The following is a 27,779-nucleotide window of genomic DNA, read 5'->3' as shown; positions in this document are numbered from 1 at the left end:
AATATGGAAAGAGTTCAGATGCCCATTGAGAGATGAATCGATAAAGAAGAAGTGGTGTATATATACAATGGAGTAATAGTCATCAAAAAGGATGAAATTTTACTATTTACATCAATATAGATAGAACTAGAAGGTATTATGCTGAGCAAAATACAACAATCAGAGAAAGACAATTATCATATGATTTCACTCATATGTGGAATTTAAGAAGTGAAACAGAGGATCATGGGGGAAGGGAGGGAAAAATAAAACAAGACAAACATCAGAGAGGGAGACAAACCATAAGAGGCTCTTAACTATAGGAAAGAAACTGAGAGTTGCTGGAGGGAAGGGGACAGGGTAACTGGGTGATGGACATTACAGAGGGCACTTGATGTAATGTGCAGTAGGTGTTATAAGAAACTAATAAATTACTGAATTCAACATCTGAAACTAATGACAAACAATATATTAAATAATTGAATTTAAACAAAATAAGTTTAAAAAAATTAAAATTCAAAAAAAAAAAAAAAAACAAGGCCTTCCATGACATGGCAGAAATAACTACTAAATGCTAATACTAAGTTGTCTGAGAACCAGTAGACATGCACTGGACGACGGCTTTTAACTCTGTGTATTCCCAGAGCAGTTTTGGGATTTAGGATCACCAATCTGTATATTCTTACATTTGATCTAGATATGGAGGCTGAAATCTCGCTCCAAACGACTCCTAAATATAGTCAAACTAGTTAATGATATATTAAGTTTTATATTTTATAACAGAAGTGAAGATGCATGCTACCTAAATAGAAATACTATTTGAATGTCATTTAGAAAGAAGAGGTTAATTTCTATCATTATTTATTTATAGAATCCATTGATATAACGGCATCTTTAATCCCAACTAGCAGATATCTATTTTTTCTCTCATTCTTAAGAATCCCAGTTGTCCCTTTCAATTTCAAAGGAATTCTTAAAAATAATACCTTGGGACTCCTCAACAAGATTATACATAAATCCTATGATAGTCATCTTAATTATCCTGTTGATTGCTCTGTTCCCACCCTGATCCATTTCTCAAATGAGAACTTGGTAGAATTACATTGAGATCAGCTTCACTATCTACAATATATTCAGTCTGCCTAATTTGGGAGTTCCAAAGAATGCTTTCTATAGTTCTCTATTAATGTCTCAGAGAAAAAACTATGTATTGCTCTTCCATTTATAAAGAGCCATTTTCGTACATCAGATTGTATTTAAAAGTATGTGTCATATAACATAAGGAGTTATAATGAAAGTAGTTTATAAAACACTGTAAAGAAAGAGAAGGCAGTTGTTGATAACATGTAGCTCAGAAAATATTTAATATAATCAATACATAAAAATAATTATCATCGGGGTGCCTGGGTGGCTCAGTGGGTTAAGCCTCTGCCTTCAGCTCAGGTCATGATCCAGGGTCCTGGGATCGAGCCCTGCATCAGGCTCTCTGCTCAGCGGGGAACCTGGTTCCTCCTCTCTCTCTGCCTGTCTCTCTGCCTACTTATGATTTCTGTCTGTCAAATAAATAAATAAAATCTTTAAAAATAATAATTATTATTATTATCCAACAAACACATGAAAAAGTGCTCCACATCACTTGGCATCAGGGAAATACAAATCAAAACCACAATGAGATACCACCTCACACCAGTCAGAATGGCAAAAATTTACAAGTCAGGAAACGACAGATGCTGGCAAGGATGTGGAAATGGAAACCCTCCTACACTGTTGGTGGGAATGCAATGGTACAACCACTCTGGAAAACAGCATGGAGGTTCCTCAAAAAGCTGAAAATAGAGCTACCCTACAACCCAGCAATTGCACTACTGGGTATTTACCCTAAAGATACAAATGTAGTGATTAGAAAGGATACTTGCACACAAATGTTTGTAGCAGCAATGTCCACAATAGCCAAACTATGGAAAGAACCTAGATGTCAATCATCAGATGAAAAGATAAAGGAGAAGTGGTATATATATACAATGGAATACTATGCAGCCATTAAAAGAAATGAAATCTTGCCATTTGCAATGACATAGATGGAACTAGAGGGCATTATGTTGAGTGAAATAAGTCAATCAGAGAAAGGCAATTATCATATGATCCCCCTGATATGAGGCAGCAGAGAGGCAACATGGGGGCCTTGGAGGGTAGGGAAGGAAAAAATGAAACAAGATGGGATTGGGAGGGAGACAAACCATAAGAGACTCTTAATCTCACAAAGCAAACTGAGGGTTGCCAGGGGGAGGGGGCTAGGGAGAAGGTGGTTGGGTTATGGAATTGGGGAGGATATGGTGAGTGCTGTGAAGTGTGTAAACCTGGCAATTCACAGACTTGTACCCCTGGGGATAATAATACATTATATGTTAATAAAAAAATAAAAAATAAATAAATTATTATCATCTATTATTTTTATGGTATTATAATAGAACTACAAAGGAAAATCGTATGTAAGATATAATACCCTGATCCTAAAGAACTTACAATTGAGTTGAAAAGGAAATAACATATCTCAGTAGACAATATGATAGTTAATATCAAATTCTGAAATATGTATTTCATGCTAAAAATGTTCAGAAATAAAAGTAATACCTTCCACTTGGTAGCATAATACCATTTGGTTTCATTTAAAGAAGCACTTTAGAGGTTTACTAAGAGTGAGTTATCTTAAATTTTTATTTTCTTTCATAGTCGTACATTGAATTAGGAAAGGCACAGCAGAAGCAATGGTAAGAGGTATTAGATAGCTAAATCAAATAATTATTACAACTGAAGATTGAGTATAACACTGGATTCCAAATGCAAGTATCCTGAATGTCTATTTACTTCAACTATCTACTACATACATACACTGGGTGGCCCCTAGGGTCACAGAAATTAAGAAATTAACAAAAGCAATATGACCTAAAAGATTATAAAAAAGCCCCACTGGTCAAGCTATGAATGGAATTTTAATATACAGCAGATTAGAATGGGGAAGAGAGTTAATAAACATCTACTAAATATGAATTTCTTATAGTATGTCACATTTTTTTGTATCTAAAATAACTATTATGGTTTACCCATCACATACACTTGCTCATTCAAAGCTAACAACCTCACAACAACCCTTTTAATAGAATAGTTATGAATGGGGCACCTGGGTGGTTCAGTGGGTTAAGCCTCTGCCTTCGGCTCAGGTCACGATTCCAGGGTCCTGGGATTGAATCCTGCATCGGGCTCTCTGCTCAGCAGGGAGCCTGCTTCCCCCCTCTCTCTGCCTGTCTCTGTGCCTACTTGTGATCTCTCTGTCTCTGTCAAATAAATAAATAAATAAAATTAAATTTAAAAAGAATAGTTATGACAACTACCAAGCTTTTTGCATATAACCTAAAGCCAGAAAATTTAAGTGACTTGTCACAGTTAAACAGCCCAGACTTAATTATAGGCATTGGCTGATACACACTGTCTTCTTAGAGATAAAAGCTACAAAATAATCTTAACATCTTTCAGCTATTTTTTTCTCTTTGTCCACTGTTCAGAATAATAGTAGAGTCCTAAGAAGGAAGTCATGTAAACAACAGTAAAACTTTGAAGACAAGAACTCTTCTATTACAATTGGAAAAAGGAGGGGGAAAATGTAGTATATTCTTTTTTCTAGAAAACTTCTGATTACCTTTCAGAATCTACTTGCAATGCAAATGAATGGGTGCAGAGAATTCTCTCAGTATTACTCTTTACATTTAAATATGTCTCACTTCATTGCTAACACACCAGGTTCACTGTGCATAATGAGTGTCATTGGCAATGGATTTTGTACATTCTATAACTACAAGAAATAAGTCAAATCCTTTTAAAGCCTATGAAAAATTAATGCTTAACAAAAGAAGCATAGTAATTCTGTTATTCATTTCTGGATTAGGTTAATCTGTTCTCCTTTGTTATTTCAATCTGGTAAACATTTTCTTCATGCTTTTGGATTTATCTACCACATTAGGAGTTTATTTTGTCCTCTTAATTTAAAATTGAACAGTGTAACATTTCCTTTAGCCCTGATACAGTGTTGCACAGGGTTTTTCAGTTATTTTGCTCATTTTCTAACCAAGTAACACTGTTACTAGACACTGTTATTTAAAATATGCTCAAATCAATGTGAAACCAAAATATGAGTATCTTATCTAAGTAGATTTAGGTATAGAAAGTGGATTTAGGTCACGTGGTAGACAGATTAAAGTAATTGTATAATACAATATTATACCCTTCCATACTTCTCGTGTCAAAGTTGAGACCCTTAGTCCATCCTACACTATTGTTTACCCATGATTCTGGGTTGGATTTATATCCATGTCCATTCAATGGGCACTCTTTCATGTATTACTCAATACAATACAACATATTAAATATATTGTATTGTTTGTTTAATACAATATATTAAATACAATATACTGTTGTTTAATACAACATATTCAATACAATATATTAAATATATTTAATACAATATATTAAAAAATATTACTATGAAATTTTTATTCAGATACCAAAGAATGTTTATGTTCTTTCAGCCAAAATAGACACTTCTAGGAACCTAAGTCATAGAAATACTCTGAACTACAAGGAGGAAAGTTTGCCCAATATTTATCTCAAAATTATTCATACAAAATATTGGAAGAATATAATGTCCAGTATCAGCCAAATGTCAAGTGCATTATGAAACATCTAAAGTGATGTGAATAAGAAATATTCAATCACACATGAATCTAGTCTAGTGGTTGAGTACAAGTCTTATTGGACTTTCTGGGTCCTCCTACAAACTGCTTCCACAAAATATCTCCCACAAACCACTAGTTGAGTGATCTTGAGCAAGTTATTCCTTGCTTCTTATTTTCTCAGCCATTAAAATGGAGAGTGCCTTACAGATTATTGTGAACATAATGAATCAGTGTATATTAAAGTCTTTGAATAGTGTGTAGGAGGTAATTAATGCTCAAACAAGATGAGCTATTATGAGTATTTTATTATGACTCTAAAGTAATATACTAATAATTTGAAATATTAAAAAGATTAAAATAATGAATCTTAACCATACATTGAGATTATTGGTGATATTTTTATTTAAAATTTGTTAGTTTCATACTTTTTAATTAAAAATATTTTTATAACCATGTATTTTGAAATAAAAATTAAAGATGTGAAAATACACTTAACAATTATTCTAAGTGACAAAACCAACCCTACATGGCCTGTCAATTGATCATTGTTTCCTAGATCCTTTTGAATCTAAAAAATTTGGAAACAAATTTTGGAAGCAGACTTCCTATAGGACTGTTTCAGTCAAGATTCACTGGACCATGCTGTGCTTTAAAGAAACAAAAAACAAAAACACTATCTCAAACTAAGGGATAGAGTACTCTTTGCCCATCGTAGTTTCTCAGGTATCCAGATTGATGGAGAAACCACCATCTCAAAGTTCCATTAATGAACAAGAATAAGGAAAGCCCCAGACAATCTTGCATTAGCAATTAAATGCTTTAGCCTGAAGTGTAATACTGCTTCTAAAAACTCATTGGTCAGAACTAGTCACATGATGAGACTAAACAATGAGAGAGCCTTGGTGTAGCAAAAGGATTATCCTTTCTTTCACAAAAACATGTTAAAGATTAGAAAGTTAAGGAATGGGCCTAGCAGTTTAAGATTTAAATGCCCATTGGCTAGAGATTTAATCATATGAATACTAGCTATTCCTTTCAAAATGATGGTTTCAGTAAACCTAAAGCAAGAAATAAAGGAGGTCAAGTGACTGAAAGGAGGCTGAATTTCAGATTTAATTAAGAGGGCAAAGGGAATTTTTCAATATGCCACAAGGCTCTACACTTCTGAGTTTAACTGCAAATGTCAGAAATCAAGCAGGGAAATAGTAAAAGGAAAAAAATCAATAACACAAAAAGCAGATGAGGTAATCAGTATAGCACAAATCTACCAAAATGTGAATATTTCTGTCTCAGAGCTATTTAAAAGGTCCAGGAACAATGTCCTCTTTCTCCAAATGTCAAAAAATTTCATTTCTGTATCAGTAGACTGAGAATTAGTTACTCAGTATTCTTGGGTGTAGTCCAAGAATGGTCCCAACATTCTGTAATTATCTGGTCAGTATCAGAAAATACAACTAACTTTTGCCCTCACTTTCTAATTTGTAGTATTTCTTTTTTTTTGGGGGGGGGGTGAATAACAGAAGATTCCTTTGAATTCAGCCCCAGAAGATTCCTTTGAATTCAGTCCATTCTAAACTAAAGGCTTAGATTAAAATCAGTTTTATATTCTCATTCTACCTGCCCAGTGAGTCCTTTTTGATCATTCATTTCCACTCCCTTTCTTCTTCCACTGTCCTATATTATCCATTGTGCCATGTGTTTTCCACTATATTTCTAGGAGTTCCGTCTCAATCTTCTGTTTACCCCCAAACTCTAAAAGTTGGAGTGCCTAATGTTTGTTTCTTTGAATTTCTTTTCATCTACATTCTAATGTCTATCAAATCTTTGGTGAACACATAAATAGCTTTAAGTATTTTGATAATTCCTAGATTGATACATTGAGCCCACAGTTTTCTGCTCATCTTCTTTACGTAATTAACTTAGTTTCTTGACATCTCTCCTTGACTATCTAGTAAGATTATCAAATCCTCATACCCAAATTGAGCTTTCTGGTCACTCCTCATCAACCACCACACACACTCACACCGTGTAAATCTGTTTCTTCTCCATCTCTACTAAAGACAATTGTCCAAGTTGCTCAGCTTGAAAAACTCAGAGATAACATGAAGCACAATAGGTTATTTGGTAAAAATTCTTTGCTTTATAGGCAGATTATTCAAAAGGTTAAACAAACAGACAAAAACCTTTTACAATCTCTAATCAAGAGCAGACCAAAACTCCAAAAAAACCTTTGTCCTGTTAATAGGGAGAAAACCAAATTCTAATTTTGCACCTGTATACATTAGGTATTAAAACTCATTTTTTAAAAGAATTTAATAAACCTATTCTAATCTTAGCCAGCTTGACCACACATAAAACTCCTTTTCCAAGATTCTTTTTCCATAAACTTCCTACAGCTTTTTTATGTTCATTCAGATTTTGTCTTTTTCTTTTTTTTTCTTCTCTTTCTGGAACAACAGTCTTTCCTTACCTACTTTTCATACACAGTTGTTTCCTCTCAACCTTATTAAAGGAGCTTTAAATAAATATATTGATTAAAATGCTTTATTCCTAGTGAAAACTAAGATGTAAACAATTGTGGATGGTTACACTCACATTCTGTGGATTGGCAAATCTATAAATATATTTTATAATTTCTAGAAGCATATTCTTCCTCAGTAAATTTTTCAGTGTGGCGCAAAACATGTTTACTAATACACCCAATTATCTTTAGTTTCTCTGTAAATGCAAGCCAAAAGTGGATAAACCTATATTCAGTAACTAACATTTCAACATTGCATCTTATTTGGAAATTATGTAGATATTCAATGAATGTAACTAAACTTTTATCAGTGTAACTTCAAAGTTTTAAGTTACTGAAGATATAGAAATTATTTTAAAGTAGACATACAATAAAGCATAATTATTATTTAAACTTTTTACAAACTTTTACTTTCATCTATTTACTAGTTCTTAACAATTATGTTTAGATTACTATAAAAATTTCATGAGGCATTAAACAGCTTAACCATAATCTAAAGTTCTCTTTCAAATTAATTTAGGCAATACCATCAGAGGTAAGGAAAAAAAAAAAGATCTAGAAGATATACATAATCACAAAAAGACCTATAGACAGCCACAGAAATCTTACAACTTTTAAAATTTTAGCCATGAGCTATGCTAATGAAAAACTCAATAGTGCATAAAGGGCTTTAGGATATAAATTGTGTTTCTAAGCCCTAGACTGGAACCACAAACTGACCAAGAGCTAAGGATTGGTGCAGCTTTGTGACATAAGGTTTAGCATAAGCAACTCCATTTCGGGCTTGTTGTCTTGTTTTTTCATACATAATACTACTCTCTTTGCTCACTCTGACCTCTTAACTATTCAGGGCTTGAAGCCATTTTCACTTCTCTTTCCTGGACCCAAGATGTTCTTTCCTCATATATTTGCATGACGTATTTCCTTTCTGCCTTTAGATCTTTAATAAAATGTCACTTTCTCAATGAAATCTTTTCTGACCACTCTATTTAATTTTGTAAAACCAATACTTCCTTCTACGCAGCCCCGCAACCTCCTTCCAAAAACCCTGTTATTTTTTGCTTTGTAGCATATCATCATTTCCCATACCATTAACTACCTACCTTGGTTTTTGCCTGATTTTCCTATTAAATGAAAGCTTCCATGCACGATGATTTTTTTTTCTAGTTTGTTCACTGTTGTAGCTTCACTGTCAGAAAATCATTGGTATACAGTACTCTTGTAATGAATGACTGAATTATTTCTACTGAACAGAAATATTTTGAACTGTGATGGGAGTATAATTCAAGTCTTATTTATAATTTTATATTTGATTTTAAGGTGTTTATAAATATTTTAGCTGTTTCCATGGTATTTTAATAATCAGCTTGCTATTAATTTAGAAATCCTTTTAAGTCCTCTGGTTTGATACTCTTAAAATCAACACTATAATAACAACAACAAAAAAATCATGTAGCTAAAATACACAATTGTTATTTTTTCCTGTATTACTGAAAAACTCAAGTTTTTCTGAAGTGTAGGACATTAAGTAAATGTTAACCATATTTATGTTGTTTTACACAAATGTTAAATTCAAATCCAGAGGTATCTCGTTTTATTATAAGTTAGGCTCAAAAACGAATATGTATGACACATATAGTCAAAATTCTCTTCATAATTTTATAAATCACCCTAAAAGTGTAAAAAAAAAATCTAAGCTACTGAGTGCTATTTTATATACATATGTAAGTTAACTTGTAGTATTTAGCAGAATTCATGTGCAAATTTTAAGAACTTAAAAATAGATATGAACAAGTGATTGTATATAGTTGGACAGAGTTAAAGGAACATAGCTGGAATCCCATTGATCAGATATAAGATATTCATAATCTAGGACATTAGGATTATTTCCTAGAAATCTTAGAAATGTTTCAGATCTGGATATGATTCAATGGAATGATACAAAACTTAATAATGTTAAAATGTAAATTTCTACTAATTGAAAATATTTTCAAATGATAAAAGAAAAGTTTGGGAAACCATTTTGTTGAAATAATGATTTAAGAATCTTTCTATAAAACTATATAATGATTGATTTTTTTAATCACCAAATTCTTACAGTTGACCACCAAAATTGATTTTGTTGTGGCTGATCACATTAATGTTTACACATGTGCAGTGTTCTCACAGATCTCTCTTTGTAACTGACAGTACCTAAAATAATAAATGTCATATTCAATAATAAATTTGTTTAATATAACTAAAGTTTCATTGAGGCTAGCTTAATAGATAGTTGTTTAATATACTTAAAGAGTTACTTAAATAAGTCTATATATTTTAAGGTATTGGCTCTGGCTAAAATTAATTTAAAAAGCTATATTTTAAAAGGTTGTAAAATTAGACATTGAAAACAGAGGTTCTAATTTCACTATGTAATGCAGTTAAACTTTTAAAAGCAGAATTAGTAGCCAAGTTCCTTTATAACATATTAATCTGAAAAACCACATAAATTGCACACTTGCAACTTGGCACCTTAGAGAATTTCTCCCAATCCAAACACCGTTACCCAAATAGTGTTTCACAGAGATTTGAAAACTCATAAAGATTTTCAGACTTGGTTGGTGGTCCCTGCATCTTTCAGTGGTCCCACTTCCTATACATTAAAATTGTAGCTAAGGTCATTCACACAGAGAAGACTAAGACATAAATATACGTTAAGACCTCACAATGTGTCAGATACTCTGCCAGGAGCACTGCATACATTATCAATTTTAATCTTTATAAAATTCTTAGAGATAGTAAGTTTATTCTAGTTACACAGATGATTCAGTTAGAGACAACTCACCCAAACACAGGCTGCTAGGAAAGGGCCTCAATTTCTGATTAGGTTACTACTTTCAGTGTTTCTGTCATTAGGAATAAAAACAGCAAAAGGGATTCAATACCAGGCACTGGGCAATATGGTTTATACACTTTATGTCATTTATCCCAATAACCTCAAAAGATAAGTGCTACTATTCTCATTTTATAGAGAATGAAACTGAAACTCATGAAGATTACGTATATTTCCCAAGTTTACATTGAAGATGGATGTGTCAGGGCTCCTTTCAGCTCTCTCAAACTAAAATTGCGATCAGTGGGTCTACCTCCTTTCAAAGTTAATAGAGCTTGAAGTTTAACTCGAAAGATTCCAACCACATGGACCTAAAATCTACGGGAGAAAAAGAGTCCAGTACTTCTTTCCGCTGTGTAACCAAAGGAATGCCACTTTCTTCATATTAAATAGGAGTAAGAAAAAAATCATCCCTCAAAAGATTGTTATAGAATTTGATTAAGAAATTCATTTAATGCACTTAATACACCATCACTGAGAAGCCCCCACCTTACTTCCTCTACCAGCCCAGGAATAATAAAAACTCATTCCTCATCATGGTGAAACATAAAAGTAGTTGTTTATTGTCTTAAGCTTTGCCACAGACTTCTCCCACAATGGACTAGAATTAGAGTTAGATAATTGGTTAGAAGGCATAAATGTTTTGGGGCCACAACATAGAAAATAATAAAACCAGAAGACACCAAAAATATAAGTCATATCATGATGATAGAACTTCCAACCACATGGCTTTAGAATTTCATTAGAAACTTCACCACAGGGGCGCCTGGGCGGCTCAGTGGGTTAAAGCCTCTGCCTTTGGCTTGGGAGCCTGCTTCCTCCTCTCTCTCTCTCTCTGCCTCCTCCCTGCCTACTTGTGATCTCTCTCTGTCAAATAAATAAATACTTAAAAAAAAAGAAAGAAAGAAACTTCACCAGAGAATGTATCTCAAGTAATAATAGCTCAACTGTATTTTATAATTAGGATATATATTTTATATTTAATAACAGAGTTTTGTGTGCATATTTGAAAAGGGTATTTAGTTTATTAATTCATATGACAATTCTCCATTATAAACTGACTATACAAAGCAAATGACACAATTTCAGACAATAAGGAGATGAGTTTCTGAAATGGAAAACCTTGTTTTATTTATTCATAGTCTACCAGGTTCCAAAAAAGACAACATTGAAGCTATGTTATTCAAGCAAAATGACATAAATTATAACTGCTTATGACAACAAAAACTTCAATATTCAAATATTTCAAATAACTGTACATATTTGATACTATATTTCTTTTGCTCAGGGATTAATTAAAATTTTACTCAGAACTAACTCCTCCGTTTTGCAACATTTGTCACAGACTATTTATCATGCTATTTTGGCTAAATTGTTTTTTATTCTCAAATAACAAAACCAAACACTTGTCTGCTTTTTTATTTGATAAGCAGTATCCATTTTTTTTTTTTAACAATACAAACTGCATTTTATGACAATGGAACTGTTAATGAAAATTCAATAAATATTTACTGATTTCCTACTGGAGCAAGATATTTTGCCAGGTCCTGAGGGGAAGAGGAAGATAAATAAGATTTGATTTGTGACTAAGATTTTACCATATCATTTGTCTGAAATGCAGTTTCCACGATGAGGTGGAATGGAAAATTAGATTGAGAGGAAAGCTAGGGCCAGATTACGACAATTCTTCCATACTGTGATTAAATTTTGGATTTATCTATATCATCAGAAGATTTAGGATTAGACAGACGAGTTTGAATCTGCATATTTCTATCTGATTAACAATGAGATACTGATAAAGTCACTATCGGATACCCTCAGATAATATGTCATTTTAAGCTGTTGTTCAAAATGGGGGCAATACTGACTTCTTTTCGGTTATTTACAGCCATGCTTCTCCCACTTTCCTTTGGAACTTCCCACATTTCTACAAGTGTGAGATCCCTTCATCTATTCATTTTATTAACTCCTACTCTTCTTTTAGATGTCAACTAACACTTTGCATATTCAAAAAATTTATGCATGGCATACATCCACGATGGATCAGTTTCCCTTTTAAAAGTTTACAGCATTCTGTTTCCTCACTTGAAATTATGTTTCTATAATTTATTATATAACAGAGTCTGTAATAATGGCCGTGGGTGGAAGGAGCAGGGGGTTAAGGTGACTTTCTTTTAGCTTACATTCCCTTCCTTCCTTCGTAGATCAGGCATGATGAAAGTGTTTAATATCTTTTAAAAATATTTTATTTATTCATTTGAGAGAGACAGAGACAGAAGGTGCACAAGTGGGGGTTGGGGGGAAGCAGAGGAAGAGAGAGAAGCGGACTCACTCCTGAGCTGGGAGCTGGACATAAGGACTTGTGCTTTGGGCAGACTCAACCATCTGAGCCACCCAGGTTCCCCAAAAGTGTTTAATATTAAGAAGGTCCATCCTCCAGGGGCACATGGGTGGTTCAGTCAGTTAAGCATCCAACTCTTGATATCAGCTCAGGTCTTGATCTCAGGGTCATGAGTTCATGCCTCACTTAGGACTCCATGCTGGGTGGTGGGGGGGGTTACTTAAAAAAAGAATAAGAATAAATACATAAATAAAAAGAAGGCCCATCACCCAATTAATAGGATTATTGATTGTAAGATGACAAATCATTTATCCTTGTTAAGTTTATCACATATATAATTTGATAAATTCAATATACATTTATTACATTCTTATTTTGTACCCAATTCTGTGAGAAAAAAATTAAAATGATATAATCCTCAAGGTTTTCTTAGCAATATGTATATACATATATAATAAATGAGAAATATTAAAGTATAATCAAATATCATATCTGTTTTGTGTTCCTGGCATATTATCAGCACTCAACAAAAAAACTGTTTAATTGACTGATGAATCCAAATGATGAATGTTAATACAAACTTAGATAAAAAAAAAAATCAATATGGACTAGAATACTTGGGAAGTTTTACAGGAAAGATGACTTTTAAGTGAGACCTGGAGATGGAGATAAAATTCAGCTCAGTGCCTTACCATTCATTCATTCTTAGAGTAGTAATTGCACATAGTCGATACATAAAAAAATTCAGAAAATGAAGAACCAAAGAATTACCAGCATTTGAAGCCCTACTAGAAATGTATTTTGTTTTAACATAGTTTAGATTTAAAAATCTATGTTGAAGACTAAAGCTAATGAGAAATACATTGCTAATGAAAAGAAAAAATAAAATGATTATCAGATATAAATTAAATGATTCTGATCAATATAAAGTTAGATTAATTCTGTGAAATCTCTTCAGAAAGAATATTAACAAAATGATCATAAATCAGGTGTAATATAAACATTAGGAAGCTCATGGTATAATGAAACCTACCAAGAAGACAATATTTACTTAAAAATGCAAATTGTTGAGACAAATTCCTTGAGCTATAACAACATAAAATAACAATAATGGAATAATACTTTGTTTATAAAAAGTAATTGCCTTCAGAACTCCAAACCCATAATTGTGAACTCCACATTATAATTTTCAAACACCACAAATTAAATAAGTAAATCTCTTGGTCCCTGACATCTGGAATTTCTTTCCTTAGATATAAAATACAGCTTTTAGATTATCTCTATATAGGTAAAAACAAGAACAAAATTTAAAAGATTGAACAAACCATCAAAAATATATTTTCTCGGGGAGCCTGGGTGGCTCAGTAATTAAGTATCTGCTTTCAGCTCAGGTCATGATCCCAGGGTCCTGGGATCAAACCCCCTTATGGGCTCTCTGCTCAGCAGGGAGCCTGCTTCCTTCCTCCCCCCACCACCGCCTGCCTGCCTCTCTGCCTACTTGTGATCTCTCTCTCTCTCTCTGTCAAATAAATAAATAAAAATCTTTAAAAAATATTTTTTCTCCCTTTTTTATCCTATGCGTTCTTAGAGAATATTTTTGTTCCATTTGGATAACATCTGAAAAGATAAAAGGTCAAAAGAAACTAATCTAGTAGTAGAGTTGAATCCTGAATCCACATTTTAGATTTAAAATCAACAAGGAAATATAATAATCTTTTTATATTTTGGAAGTGAACATATGAACTAACAGTTGGGAAGCATCTCAAATATTCTGAGGAGAAAGTAAGTTGAGGAACTGAGAAAACTATTTTCTATGATTATTAATCATAAAGTCTATGTTTAACATTCACATAAGTTCCCCTTTTGTTTTTAAATGCACTGAATTGGATACTGGTCAGGGGAAATGTGGGGGCAGGGTGGGAAATCTGATCATTCTTTCGAAACCAGCTTTCCCTATCAGTACTAGGTATCCTTTAAAAACACTATTTTCAGAAGTCCATGACATAAATCCCTTAAAATCAAGAAATCAAGTTTGCTAGATTAAAGGTGAGCCATTTCTCTGTATACTGATTACCCAATCTCTGGAATATCAAGGTGCAGAAGTAAATTTTAATAATACCAATAACCCCACAAATATTTAATCTTCAGCGTATACTACAAAAAAAGATCAAATTATCTGTAAGACTCATTTTATTCATGTGTCCTTCCTTCACTTATACAACTATAATCAAGGATTGAATGTTCTTAAATTTACTATAGGATATTTTACATAAAAGCTTTTCTTAAAAAAAAAAAAACTTGTTTTGACAGGTGACAGATAAGTTGAATATTAAAGTGAATTTAATGTGATGATGTGACTCTTTTAATTGCTTTTAAATCACTGCAAAATTATTCTGGTTGGCTAATTTATAATCAACAACTTTTTGTTTACTTATCTTGTCACCTGACTTCTTGCAGCCTCCACAAATTTAGCTTGCTCCCTTCTTTTGTCATCACCTTCTGTATTACTGGTTTTCTCAGTAGCACCTCGGTTTTCTCATTTTCCTCCAACATTCTGATTGTGAAAAGTGTACAATGACCCATTCTACAGGAATTTCCCGCTACCATGAGAGATCCAGATACGCATAAACAAAGAGAGGCTGGCCAACTTAAACTATTTCTTTCCTAGACTCCTTCCCTAATCCTATTTTTAATGTTCTCCTGTGGAATTCTTCTAGACTTTTCTTATAATTCATCTATAACCAGTCCTGGCAAGATTAGATACCAGATCACCTTATTTATACTTTTAGCTGCCATTTTTCCATTTGCTTTTCTGTCACTTCTTGAGCCAGTTTGAAATATTTTTTTCCTTCGGGTTCTCCAAAATAACTCTCTAGGCCCAATTCAATTTGCTTCCAATAGTTTGGTTCTTGGCCTTCTAAATGAGGAAGCACTCTGTTTTATCTCAAAAATTATTTCCTAGAACTTTGTATTAATTTAACCTAGATTGGAAATCACTTCTTTCTCACCTCTGCCCCCATTTTGGAGGTCTCTCTAAATAACAGGATTTTATAAAAATCCCCATTAACCCGGACCATTGCCTTCGGACTATTAATTTACTGTAGCTCAATGATGGAAAATATGCAATCTGACAGATTTCTGCAACCATGTGCCAACCTATCACCTCTCTTTTTCTAGAACAACTTTATTGAGATATAATTCACATATTATAAAGTTTACCCATTTAAAAATACAATTCAATGGTTTTTAGTCTTTTCAGACTTGTACACTCATCACCACTTAATTTTATTGCTGAATAAGAAATTCCTAATCTTCCTCTCTCCCATGCCTTTTGCTCCCAGCCATAGGCAGACACTAATCTCTTTAGATCTGTCTCTGTAGGTTTGTCTATTCTGGACATTCACTTTGCTTTTTTCATGGAAAAACCCACCCCAGCAATCTCTTACAGCAGTGAATTGATCTTCCTCAGTCCTTGTTACAGACACAGAGTCCTCCATTGTGTGAATGAAACTTGGCTTATCCCCCCAGTCCCTACTAATAGACATTTACCCTGTTTCTACTCTTTCACCTTTACAAAGAATTCCACTGAATGGACTTGCACATACATCATTTGGTCTTTTAGCCACTGCATCTATAGAAGCTATTCTTAGAAGTGGGCTAGTACACATGCAATTTTGCTCGGGAATGCCAGATTCCCCTCAATGGGGTTTGTGCTATTTTGCATTCCCATTAGCAGAGTGTGACAGCACCTGTTTTCCCCACAAGCCTTTCCAACAGAACATGTTCTAAATCTTGGGGTTTTGTCCATCCGTGAAAAAGAGTAACAGTGTGACTTTTTAGGTGAGTTCACCTAACATAAAATTAACCTTTGTAAAGTGTATAATTTAATTCATTTGCATTGTACAACGACCACCTCCATCTAATTTCAAGATATTTCATCACCCCAAAGGAAAACTGTGTACCAGGCAAACTTCATTCGGCGGTCACCCTTCATTTCCTCTCCATAGCTCTTCTATGTAGGCCATTGATTTATTTGGAGCTGATTTTTGTATATGTTGTGAAATAAATGTACAACCTCACTTTATTGCTTGTAGATATCCAGTCATCCCATTATCTGTTACTGAGGAGATTAGTTTTTGCTCATTATATGGCCTTGGCAACTTGTCCAGCATCACAGGATTATAGATGGAGTTTATTTCAAGATTCCCAGTTCTATTCCATTGACTTCAATGTCTGTCATTATATCAATATTACACTATATTTGTACAGTACTTTGTAGAAAATTTTGAAATCAGGAATTGTGAGAGTTCCAACTTTGTTCTTCTTTTTCAGGGTCATTTTGGTAAAGCTAGGCTCCTCACAATTTCGTATGAATTTCAGGATCTACTTTTCTACATTCACACAATTGGCCACTGGGAATATTAGTATGGATTGTATGAAATCTATAGATAACTGGTTAGTTTTGACTTCTCAGTAATAATCCATGAACACAGAATGTCTTTCCATTTCATCTAAGTCTTTAATTTCTTTCAGCACTGTTTTACAGTTTTCAGTATATAATTTTTTTTGCATTAAGTTTATCTCTTCATTAAATTCATTCGAGGGCATTTGATTATTTTGAATACTATTATAAATAGATTTGCTCTCTTAGTTTCCTTTTTTAATAATCATTGCTGGTATATAAAAACTATTTTTATATTGATCTTCTATCCTAATGATTTGCTGAATTTATTATTTCTCATAATTTTGCTTTAGGTTTTGTCGGTTCGTAGGTTCTTTGTGATTTTTTTTTCTCCTTTCCAAGTAGGCTCTATGTTGGGCTTGAATTCACGACCCGGGGGTCAAGACCTGAGCTGAGATCAAGACTCATATGCTTAGCCAATTGAGCCACCCAGGTATCGCTTTGGGATTTTCAGTGTATAGAATCATGTCATCTGCAAATCGAGATAGGCCAGTTGAAATTTTACTAGTATTTTCAAATGACAGCAGAAGAAATATAATTACCTATATAGATGTAATAACTTGTTAAGTTTATCAAGCAAGATTTTGAAGAAAATGAATAGTTTCTGATCTTCAAAGATGAAGAGCTGTCTATACAAAATTTTCTTATTATTGCAAAACTCAGATAGGTTGAAAGTAAGAAGATAAAGCCTTTTACTTATTTTGTAGCTAAGTAGTTCTTGCAGAACTCAATGATGTCACAGATAGCAAATACAAACTAAAAAAAAAAAAAAAGTAAAGAAAAGTGCACACACAAATACACAACCATCTGAAGGCAGGCAGATTCTGAAGATAAGTCAATATTCGAAAGTAGGAAGTGGCACAGATATATTTACAAATTTTTCCAGCTTTCAGCCTGAGGGCTGACGGAAGTCAGTGCCTTGGGTAGGGCATAAAACACTAACAGAAAACCCACAGTCTTCATGTCATGAAGAATCAGAAGCAGAATGTAAGACATCTGTATCTGCCAGAAAATGAGGTTTGAATCCTTAAAAAAAAAAGAAGAGAAACACTAGTGGGGAACCCCATATGTTGTACACAAATTCTTCCTAACAGCATTCATAGTATACAGCATTCAATTCAATATTACAAAAACCAGGAAAATCTGACTCACATTTAAAAAGACAATGAAAGGTGACCTACATTAATATCACCTTCATGTAATGAAGAAACACATGTATTAGATTAAATATATATTCATGATGCAAACTCTTAAAAACATAATAGAAACAAACTTTTTCCACCTGATAAAGAACTTCTATAGGGTCACACTCCTAACCTACTTAGCGGTAAACATGGGCCAATTACTCCTAGGATCAGGACAACAAGAAAGTCTGCTCTTACCACTACAACATTTCTGAAGGTAATACCTACTGCAAGAAGATATGAAAAAGAATAAATTTCATGAAGATTAGAAGGTGAGAAATTAAATTTTATTTTCAGATGACAAGATTCTTCATATAGATAATCCTAAAGAAACTACAAAAATGATAGAACTAATGAAATAATTTAGCAAGATCTCTGGATAATAGGATAACTTATAAACCATTTTCATATGCCAGCATTTCAATATTGGGTATTTTTTTTTAATTTCACTTACAGCAACATAAGACACTAAATTCTTAGAAATGTATTTAATCAATATAAAAGGCCTCTAAAAGAGGTCATTAAGACTTTAACATAAACCTGACAGAGACTACATGTGTTCATTTTATCACTACTTTCAAAACTGTTCATAGATGTAATAAATGTGTTTCATAGGAAGAATAAAGCACTTACAGAGTATTCCTAACATATATAAGTCATTTTGAAATTAAATGCATTTAAATATTATTGTGAATTAATATTTCATGAGGATAACAGTAGCACCTTAGTAGGCTCAAAAGCATGGACCTATACTACAACGTTACTTAAATCTGCAAACTTCCACATTAAGATAGAATTTATTCCTTACTTACAAATGAGTCAGATCATGTCACTTTCCTCCTCAAAATGTTCTTATGAATTTATATTCAATTTAGATTAAAATATAAAATTTTATATGGCCAACATGATCTGCTCCATGTCTTCATGATGTGTCCCAGGCCATAGTTTCCCTCCATGTACTTCTCTAGCTTTACTGATGTTCCTTAAAAATAACAAGTATGTTTACCCTCATGTACCGTTATTTTCTCAAATTGAAAGTCTCTTCCCATAGGTTATCAACCCGTTTTCAGATCTCTGCTCAAATATCACTCCCGCTGAGACACTTGCTTTGATATTTCTCTTAAAATGGCATCATCTCAAACTCTATTACCTGAACAACTCCAACTTTTCTATAAATCAATGACTCTGTCAATACATTCTATATTTATATTATATATTTAACATGTATTTCACATGTTATATATGCATTTTCAAATTATGTGCCTTCCCTAACAGAACACAAACTAAGTTCCACTAAGTTCCATGGGGACATATTTATTGTTTCTTTGTCTCTGTAACTCTCCAGCTTAAGACTGTGCCTTCTAAATGGTTGCTATCAATAAAGTCATAAAGACTGAAGTAAGGACAGTTTGTGTCTCTTTCTAAAGACTCCCTAGTTAAGCTCCTCTCCTTAGATAGGTTTAAGTCATCACTCTCAGGTAATTCTAAAGCATAAAAGAGTAACTAACACTCATCCCTGTGAAATATCTAGCTGTTTATGTGCTATTTGGCCTAGACTGTCTACTTTCACAGGATCGCTTTCATGACTCTTAATAGTTTCACCCTTGTGCACATTCACTCACACACGCACAATTTTTCACAACGTAGCATTAGAGTTTTATGATGTGTTCAGACAGTGACAAACAGCACTTTTCCCAAGAGAGAGGTAATTTCTTTATATTAACATTAGGAGTTATTTCTGGCCAGATTTACTAACTGTGTAATTTTAAATTTAAAAATATTCCCTTTGCTATTGGTATCGTGTGATTACAGGAGACTGCCAATGGTCATCATCATAACATATCCAACTCCATCTATTTTTCTGAGTAGTTTCATAATTTAGTTAGCTTTTATTGCATTTCATCACATCTGCATTACTGCATAAATTCCTTAAGGCATTTCACACATTAATAGTTATTTCATCCCAAATTTTAATCTTGAATATCACTTTAAGTTCCTGTGAAAATGCAATCCATCTGTATATTGACATGATTTTGACAGAAAACAAGTAGTTGCCAAACATGCTGTAGAATTCCATTCAGTGCCAATTTGGTTTTGGCAAAATTAATGGAAAATAGAGCACTAATGAACCCTTTGCCTAGAATAATATTTGATATTTATATAGCTTCTCTCATCAAAAGATATCAAACATGCAATAAGTGAAAATCTTGTTAACCTACAAAAAAAATCCCTGCGAGAAAATAGAGGTCATGCATTTATACTCCAATTTCATGCACTTTCCATTCTACGTTTTCAGGGACAGAGGTAGGGTTTTTAAATAATGACACATCCAAAAGTGGAAAGGAAGCTGTCCCTTATCCACAGAAAAATTATTTAAACCAGATTTGCTCAAACACTGAATTCAAATTAAATTTTGATAGGGTTCTTTAGAGCATTCCACATATGAAGACAGATGTGAATGATTATGTAATTCTTTGAAATGTGTTGTAAATTGATTAAATCTAATATTTGTCAGGAAGTATTTTGTTACACATTTTGCAGTCAAGTACACTATGGTTCCTTCACTGTATCTCAAATAATATATTTTTATGAGTGGCAATGTTATTAGTTCATTCATTCATTCTTTTAAACATTTCAGAAATAAAAACTCTGGGTCAAAAATTAATCTTGGAATTTCAACTCCTCTGCCCCTGTGGCCTCCTCAGTTGCCAAATACTGGCTTCCCCTCCCTCCTACCTGAAGTCAGAACCCAGTGCTTCCCCTATCTCTCTTGCACCCCACACCCAGTGTTTCCTGTATTAAGCCATTCACAATGTGTGGTCCACAGACCAGCAGCATCAGTATTAACTGGATACTTATTAGAAAAACAAAAATTCAGCCCTACACCAGACCCTCTGAATCAGAAGCTCTGAGAGTTGAGCCCAGAAATCAGTATTTTCAACGGTAATACTGATGCATTTTAATGTTTGAAAGTCACTGTTTTATATAATTTCCTTTTTTTTTTTTTTAAGATTTTTATTTATTTGACATAGTAAGAGAGGGAACACAAGCAGTGGAGTAGGAGAGGGAGAAGCAGGCCTCCCGCCCAGCAGGCACCATGATTCGGGGCTCCACCCCAGGACCCCGGGATCATGTCCTGAGCTGAAGGTAGTCTCCTAAGTTAACCTGAGCTACCCAGGCGCCCCTATTTTATATAATTTCCTTTACCATGCTCTGAAAGTCTTAAGTTAGAGGCTTAGATTCGTATTTTTCAAAATAAATGGTATATATAGCATTCTATCCGCTCCAGTGCTTATTTCTGAAATGTGTCTAGGTATTATTTAATTGCCTAATTGATATTTTTCAAGTGATTCTACACTCTAACTTGGGAACCTATCGATATTCCCAAGAGAAGAGAGAAATTAAATCATCCCTTAATTTAGAAAAAAAAAAACAAGATTTTTTAGAATGTGTGACCATACAGTATCTTTATAATCCTCACTTTAATCTTCATTACTGAAACATTTATATGTATATATATATATATATCAAATCAAACTGTTGACACTGTAAATTAAGAATGTCATATGTCAGTTATACTTCATTAAAGTTTAAAAAGATACAAATGTCACCTTATGACTCAGCAAATGTTTAAAAACTCAAATAAAAAGCACCTAGAGGGGCGCTTGGGTGGCTCAGAGGTTAAAGCCTCTGCCTTCAGCTCAGGTCATGATCCCAGGGTCTGGGATTGGCCCCATATCAGGCTCTCTGCTTGGCAGGGAGCCTCTTCCCTCTCTCTCTGCCTGCTTGTGATCTCTGTCTGTCAAATAAATAAATAAATAAATCTTAAAAAAAAAAAGGCACCTAGAATCAGTAATAGCTAATAGAAATGGTAACAAGACCATTAAAAAGAAAGAGAAGAAATAACCTTTGAGGCAGATAACCTTACCTTATGCTGCTATTTGAGCAGCACATTTTACAGAATTACAAAAAATAAATAATAAACTTTTCAAAGTTTTTAGTCATAATGAGCATCAGTTTCCTTACCTGTAGAACAGGAAGAAATAGTATCCACTTTGAACGTTTGCTCCGAAAATGAAAAACTATAGTACAGCCAACAGCTAACATCTTCCTCATCTTCCTTTTAGTGAAAAGCTAAAAGCATTTCCTCTAAGAAAAGGAACAAGACAAACATGCTCACTCTCACCACCCAGAGAGCGTCATACTAACTGATTTAAAACTATATTACAAAGCTATAGTAAGTCTCTTATAAATGGTTTTGGTTAAACCAGTCACATGCTTAAGAATGAAACTTGACCACTATCTTATACCAAACAAAAAAACTTAGTCAAAATGGATTAAGGACTTGAATATAAGACCTGAAACCATAGAAATACTAAAAGAAAGCATGGGCAAATTCTTGACATTCTTCTTGACACCTAACAAAAGCAAAAATTAACAAATGGAACTACATTGAACTAAAAATTCTGCAGAGCAAAAAAAAAAAAAAAAAAAAAAATTTAATTTTTTTAAATCATCTGCAAAATGAAAAGACAACCTACAGAACCAGAGAAAATATTTACAAATATCATGTCTAATAACGGGTTGATAGCCAAAATATGTAAGAACACATACAACACAATAGCAAATTTAAAAATTTGTTTAAATTTAATTAAAAAATAAACAGAGGATTTGAGTGAACATTTATCCAAAGACATGGATGGCTAACAGGTACATGAAAAGATGTTTAACATCATGAATCATCAGAAAAATGCAAATCAAAACCAAAATGGGATATTATCTCATACCTGTTAGAATGGCTATTACCAAAAAGTCAAGAGATAACAAATTCTGAAGAGAATATGGAGAAAAGGGAACCCTTTATGCACTGTTGGTAGGAATGTAAACTGGCACAGCCATTATACAATATATATTGGAACAGTATGGAGATTCCTCAAAAAAATAAAAATAGAGCTACCATATGATTGAGCAATTCCATTTCCGGATATGTACCTCAAGAAAACGAAAAAACTAACTCAAAAAGATATCTGCAACCTAATGTTCATTGTGGTATTATTTATAATAGCTGAGATACGGAAGCAATCTTAAGTGTCCACTGACAGTTGAATAGGTAAAGACAATGTGATACACACACACACACACACACACAAATGGAATACTATTCATTAATAAAAAATAGAATGAAACCTTGCCATTTGCAAAAACGTGGATGAAACTTGAGGGTGTTAACGATAAGTGAATTAAGTCAGAGAAAACAAATACTCTATGATCTCACTTGTATGTAGAATCTAAATTGTGGACTTGTAAAACCACACTCTACAACTTTTTGTGCATTCATCTATGCAAGTTAAGATTTTTTCTTATTTCCCTAAACCCTACCTAGAAATAAAAATTTAAGGAAAAGCTAAATAATGCCTGAGGTGTAAATTTTTATTTGAAAAAATGCTTGAATTTTGAACCAGATTTTAGTTAATGGTAAAAAAGCAACAAAAGATGAAATTTGTTTTTTAGTATGGCTCCTCCTGAGAAAATACTGACTGATAAATAACAATCCATGTAATATCATCTCTAGGCAAAAACAAAGATTTAGGCAAGTTACCTGGGGTTATTTGCCTAACTATAGGCAATCACCTTTTCCCACAATTTCCTTAGGGATATTCTGTTTTATGCTCTTTGGCTTTCAGTTGTTTATCATCTGAATAAATATCCACATAAACCTTAAAATAAGCATGCTTACTCTATCAGTGCACCTTTAAACATACTGAATGTTAGTGATTATTAGCAATTAAAGAAATGGGTAACTTGCTCATGAAAACCAAGTGCAATTTTATCTCCGTTATCAGTGTGTGGTTTGGAGAAGTACCATTTTAATAGAAATATCAGGACAGAAATAAGCAGGCCAACAACCTTGTTACTCTCGACATTCCTTACATGCTATCAAGAATACCCCAATATACCTTCTCTCTGTTCTTATCCTTATTAAAAAATCTTATTTGTGACTAAGGATATTTACCTATGGGGACAGTGGAAGGGTTTTTTTTTTTTTTTTGGTTTTTTTGTTGTTGTTGTTTTAGATTTTATTTATTTGACAGAGAGAGACAGACAGTGAGAGAGAGAACAGAAGCAGGGGCAGTGGGAGAGGGAGAAGCAGGCTCCCACAGAGCAGGGAGCCTGACTTGGGACTCCATCCCAAGACCCTGGAATCAGGACTTCGAGCTGAAGGCAGATATTTAACAACTGAGCCACCAACCCATGGTGAAACATTCTTAAGCTTACTCATTGGGCTATAGATCTTTCTCAGGATCTCCCTGCATAAAACTAAGTTATACTGTTTTACAAATACTAGTAATATATACCCCCCTGTAATTTTAGAATATTTCCCTCATTCCTCTTATGCCTGACACCTGTCCAGACTTCATATTACCAAAAATTCTCTTCTCTTATCAAATACGATTTTTAATATTTTGACAGTTTCCAGAGCCTCTTTTTTTTTATTTTTCCAATTTTATGTTGCTAATGTTACAACCTTTATTGATTTTATTACCACTGGTCGATGTTTTTAAAAGTCCATCATTAATTTTGTACCATTATTCTTTCCTGGGTTATTTGAAGTAGAACCAGTTATAACAATGGTGTGTGATTAAAAGGTATTTTCCAAAAATGCATTCTTGCCTCACTTTTTAAAGATATTACTGTTTTGGGTTTTTTATTGTTTTTTAAAGATTTATTTATTTTAGAGAGGGAAGGGCAGAGGGAGAGGGAAAGAATCTCAAGCAGACTCCCCACAGAGCATAGAGCCTGACACAGGGCTCTACCTCACCACCCTGAGATCATGACCTTGGGATGACGACATGAGCCAAAACCAAGAGTTGGGATTCTCAACCAATTGAGCCACACAGGACCTCTGTATTGTATTTAAAAACAAAAACAAAACAAAAAACAAAAAACAAAAAAACTGATTTAAGTGATAAAATTTAGAGTGTCACCTCCTTCATAAGCAAGATTTTATGATCTTAGCTTTTGATACAACTCTTGTAGCATTTTTTTCTTAACTTTGAGTCTTCTTTTGAGACACCCTCCACAGACTTGTAGGTGGTTGTTATGAAGAATTACTGAAACAACAGTTAACACATACAAACTACCACAAAATGCCAGTGGGAAATGACTAATGCATTTTTCATTCCAACATCTAAGGTTTGCCTGTGGAAACTGCTCCAAATTTTTTTTTTTCTGGGGCAGGGGCTTCTCAAGGTATGGTGTCCCTATGATAATGGCAAACACCCAGGACAGCAAGGGAAATAGGCCAAGCACATTTAAAGGCTCTGTGTGAAATGCCTCAAAGCAAGTCACATGGCCAAGCTCAAAGTCAAGAGATAAGGAAGTATAATCTTCCCATGGAGGGGGCAGTTTTGGGGGCTAAGCAATATTTGCTGCAAAAATAATCTACTATGCCAGTAAAGTGTTTATAAAGCCTTTTCAAAAGTTAAAAGTCTAAAGAAGTAAAATAGTAACCAATACGACATTAGTGCTTCAGTGAGAAAGACATATTGATTTATTTTCCCATAAAAATGTAATTACATATGGAGATTAGAATCAATTTTTAAATTGCATTTTGGGTTAACTGGATTTGAAGACTGGCCTGAAACCAAACCACCATGAATAGCATTATTTATATGTCCCAGTCATAAAAGTTCAACCTATCAACGCTTTCAGGGGGTTGGGTAGTAATTTGGGGATAGACTACATATGCTGCTGCCATACTTTTTCATAATTCCCACAGAATACCTACAATTGTAATTTTGATTGTTGTGGTGGAAGCTTAGAGTAAAACTAACTTATTCAGATGTCCATTTTCAGAAGATGTGCATAAAAACAGAGCCCAAAGCACATACCACCTGATATAGTAATAGAAATTTAGCTCAGAGTATCCTGTTTACCCTCTTCTGTTAGATTTGTGTGTCTAACATTAATTATATGGTCAGCTTTTAAAATTACATTCATTTATTTATGTTACATAATAGAATTTAACAAAATAAACAATGGTTAACTATAACCTTCAAAAGACAAACAAAAGCTAAAATAAGGTATGCAATTTTATACTTCTAGTAAAGCCAGTAGATTTGTATTCATCTCACTATTTTCTCCAAGGCTTCTAAGTGATCCAACAGTACACTTTTCAAAAAACAACTAGGCAGTATTATGAGAAATACACATAGACAGTGGACATACACACAGAATACACCTATTACAAGCTATTGAAACTGCCTTGATATTTAATCAGACCCTAGTGTCTACATGAACTAATTTCTTAGGAATTCCATTTACCTAGAGTAACATTAAGATAAAAATTTTAAATATGCAGAAATCTTAGAAAACCTAATTAAAATGTCTTTTTCTCTTTTATTTCATTGAAGTATATTTCATTTACAACATTATATTAGTTTCAGGTATATTACATAATGATCTGATATTTGTAAATATTGCAAAAAGACCATCACCACAACAATTCTTGTTAACATCTGTTATCTATTTAAACATATGACTAGTCTTTTCAGAATCTCTAATAGAAGTAGGAAGTGTATCATGCTTAGCGAAATAAGTCAAGCAGAGAAAGACAACTATCATATGATCTCCCTGATATGAGGAAGTGGTGATGCAACATGGGGGCTTAAGTGGGTAGAAGAAGAATCAATTAAACAAGATGGAATTGGGAGGGAGACAAACCATAAGTGACTCTTAATTTCACAAAACAAACTGAGGGTTGCTGGGGGGAGGTGGATTGGGAGAAGGGGGTGGGTTTATGGACATTGGGGAGGGTATGTGCTTTGGTGAGTGCTGTGAAGTGTGTAAACCTGGTGATTCACAGACCTGTACCCCTGGGGATAAAAATATATGTTTATAAAAAATAAAAAATTAAAAAAAAAAAAGATATTGCCTTGCAAGTGAAAACAAAATCCCAATTGCTGACTAGACGTTTATAAATCTAGGTAAGGAAAATTCCATGCTGTTTAATCTAGACCTTTCAGGTCCATGTCACGGCAGTATTTTCCTATAAATGAACAGTTGTATAAGTGGAACACAGGAGTCTTAAATATGGACAATACACGAAATGTACTTCATTTTTCTCATGACTCCAACTCTCATCTTCTGGTATACGAGATTCACAGTATACCAAATACAGGATGTAACAAGGACCAACAACGATTATAGATAGCTTTCAGTTAATTGGTAATAGAAGGTCTGGCCTTTGATCTGCATCAAGGATCTGTTTTTATCTTTGTCAGTCTTGATAGTCCATGAAATCTAAACTCCTGCGATTGTTGCTGATTTGTCTCTAATGTAGATTTCATTTCTGTTTTCTTGATATAGAAGTACTAAGTAGGGGAAGGAGAGAGGGATGGATTCTTAGGGACTGATTCAGGGTTTTCATTGCCCTACAGTGCCTTTGTGTGAATATTTATGTACTGTACATCTACTCTGAGCAGAAGAAATACATCCTGGAATGTTTCACATCCCTCTTGCTCAAAATACACTTACTTTAAAGTGATATCATGGGGATAATTTGCTGCCAAATACCTCCTTACTTTAAAATAAAAATGTACATGTCACACAAAAACATATAAGCACATGTTGAAACTATCCCTTGGCAGTTTCTAAACAATATGCTTGCACTCTTATTCACATGCATTGAGT

At 33.5% G+C, this 27,779-nt stretch overlaps 1 long non-coding RNA gene across 2 annotated transcripts in view; it reads right to left on the bottom strand.

The window, feature by feature from the left end:
* Positions 1–27,779, bottom strand: part of LOC101672302 — a 99,951-nt gene that overhangs the window by 50,167 nt on the left and 22,005 nt on the right. Inside the window, exons 3-4 of one of the 2 annotated variants that reach the window (XR_006607546.1) lie at positions 22,113–22,235; positions 10,052–10,112 (exon numbers count right to left, since the gene is read on the bottom strand). This is a non-coding gene — a long non-coding RNA (uncharacterized LOC101672302). The remainder of the gene's footprint in view (positions 1–10,051; positions 10,113–22,112; positions 22,236–27,779) is intronic. The other variant, XR_006607547.1, reaches the window with a different exon arrangement.

The sequence above is a fragment of the Mustela putorius genome, unplaced genomic scaffold, assembly GCF_011764305.1.
Source record: "Mustela putorius furo isolate JIRA1106 unplaced genomic scaffold, ASM1176430v1.1 tig00000640_pilon_pilon_pilon, whole genome shotgun sequence".
NCBI lineage: Eukaryota > Metazoa > Chordata > Mammalia > Carnivora > Mustelidae > Mustela > Mustela putorius.
The sequence above is the reverse complement of the archived record's forward strand: the minus strand, read 5'-3'. Positions and strand labels throughout refer to the sequence as shown.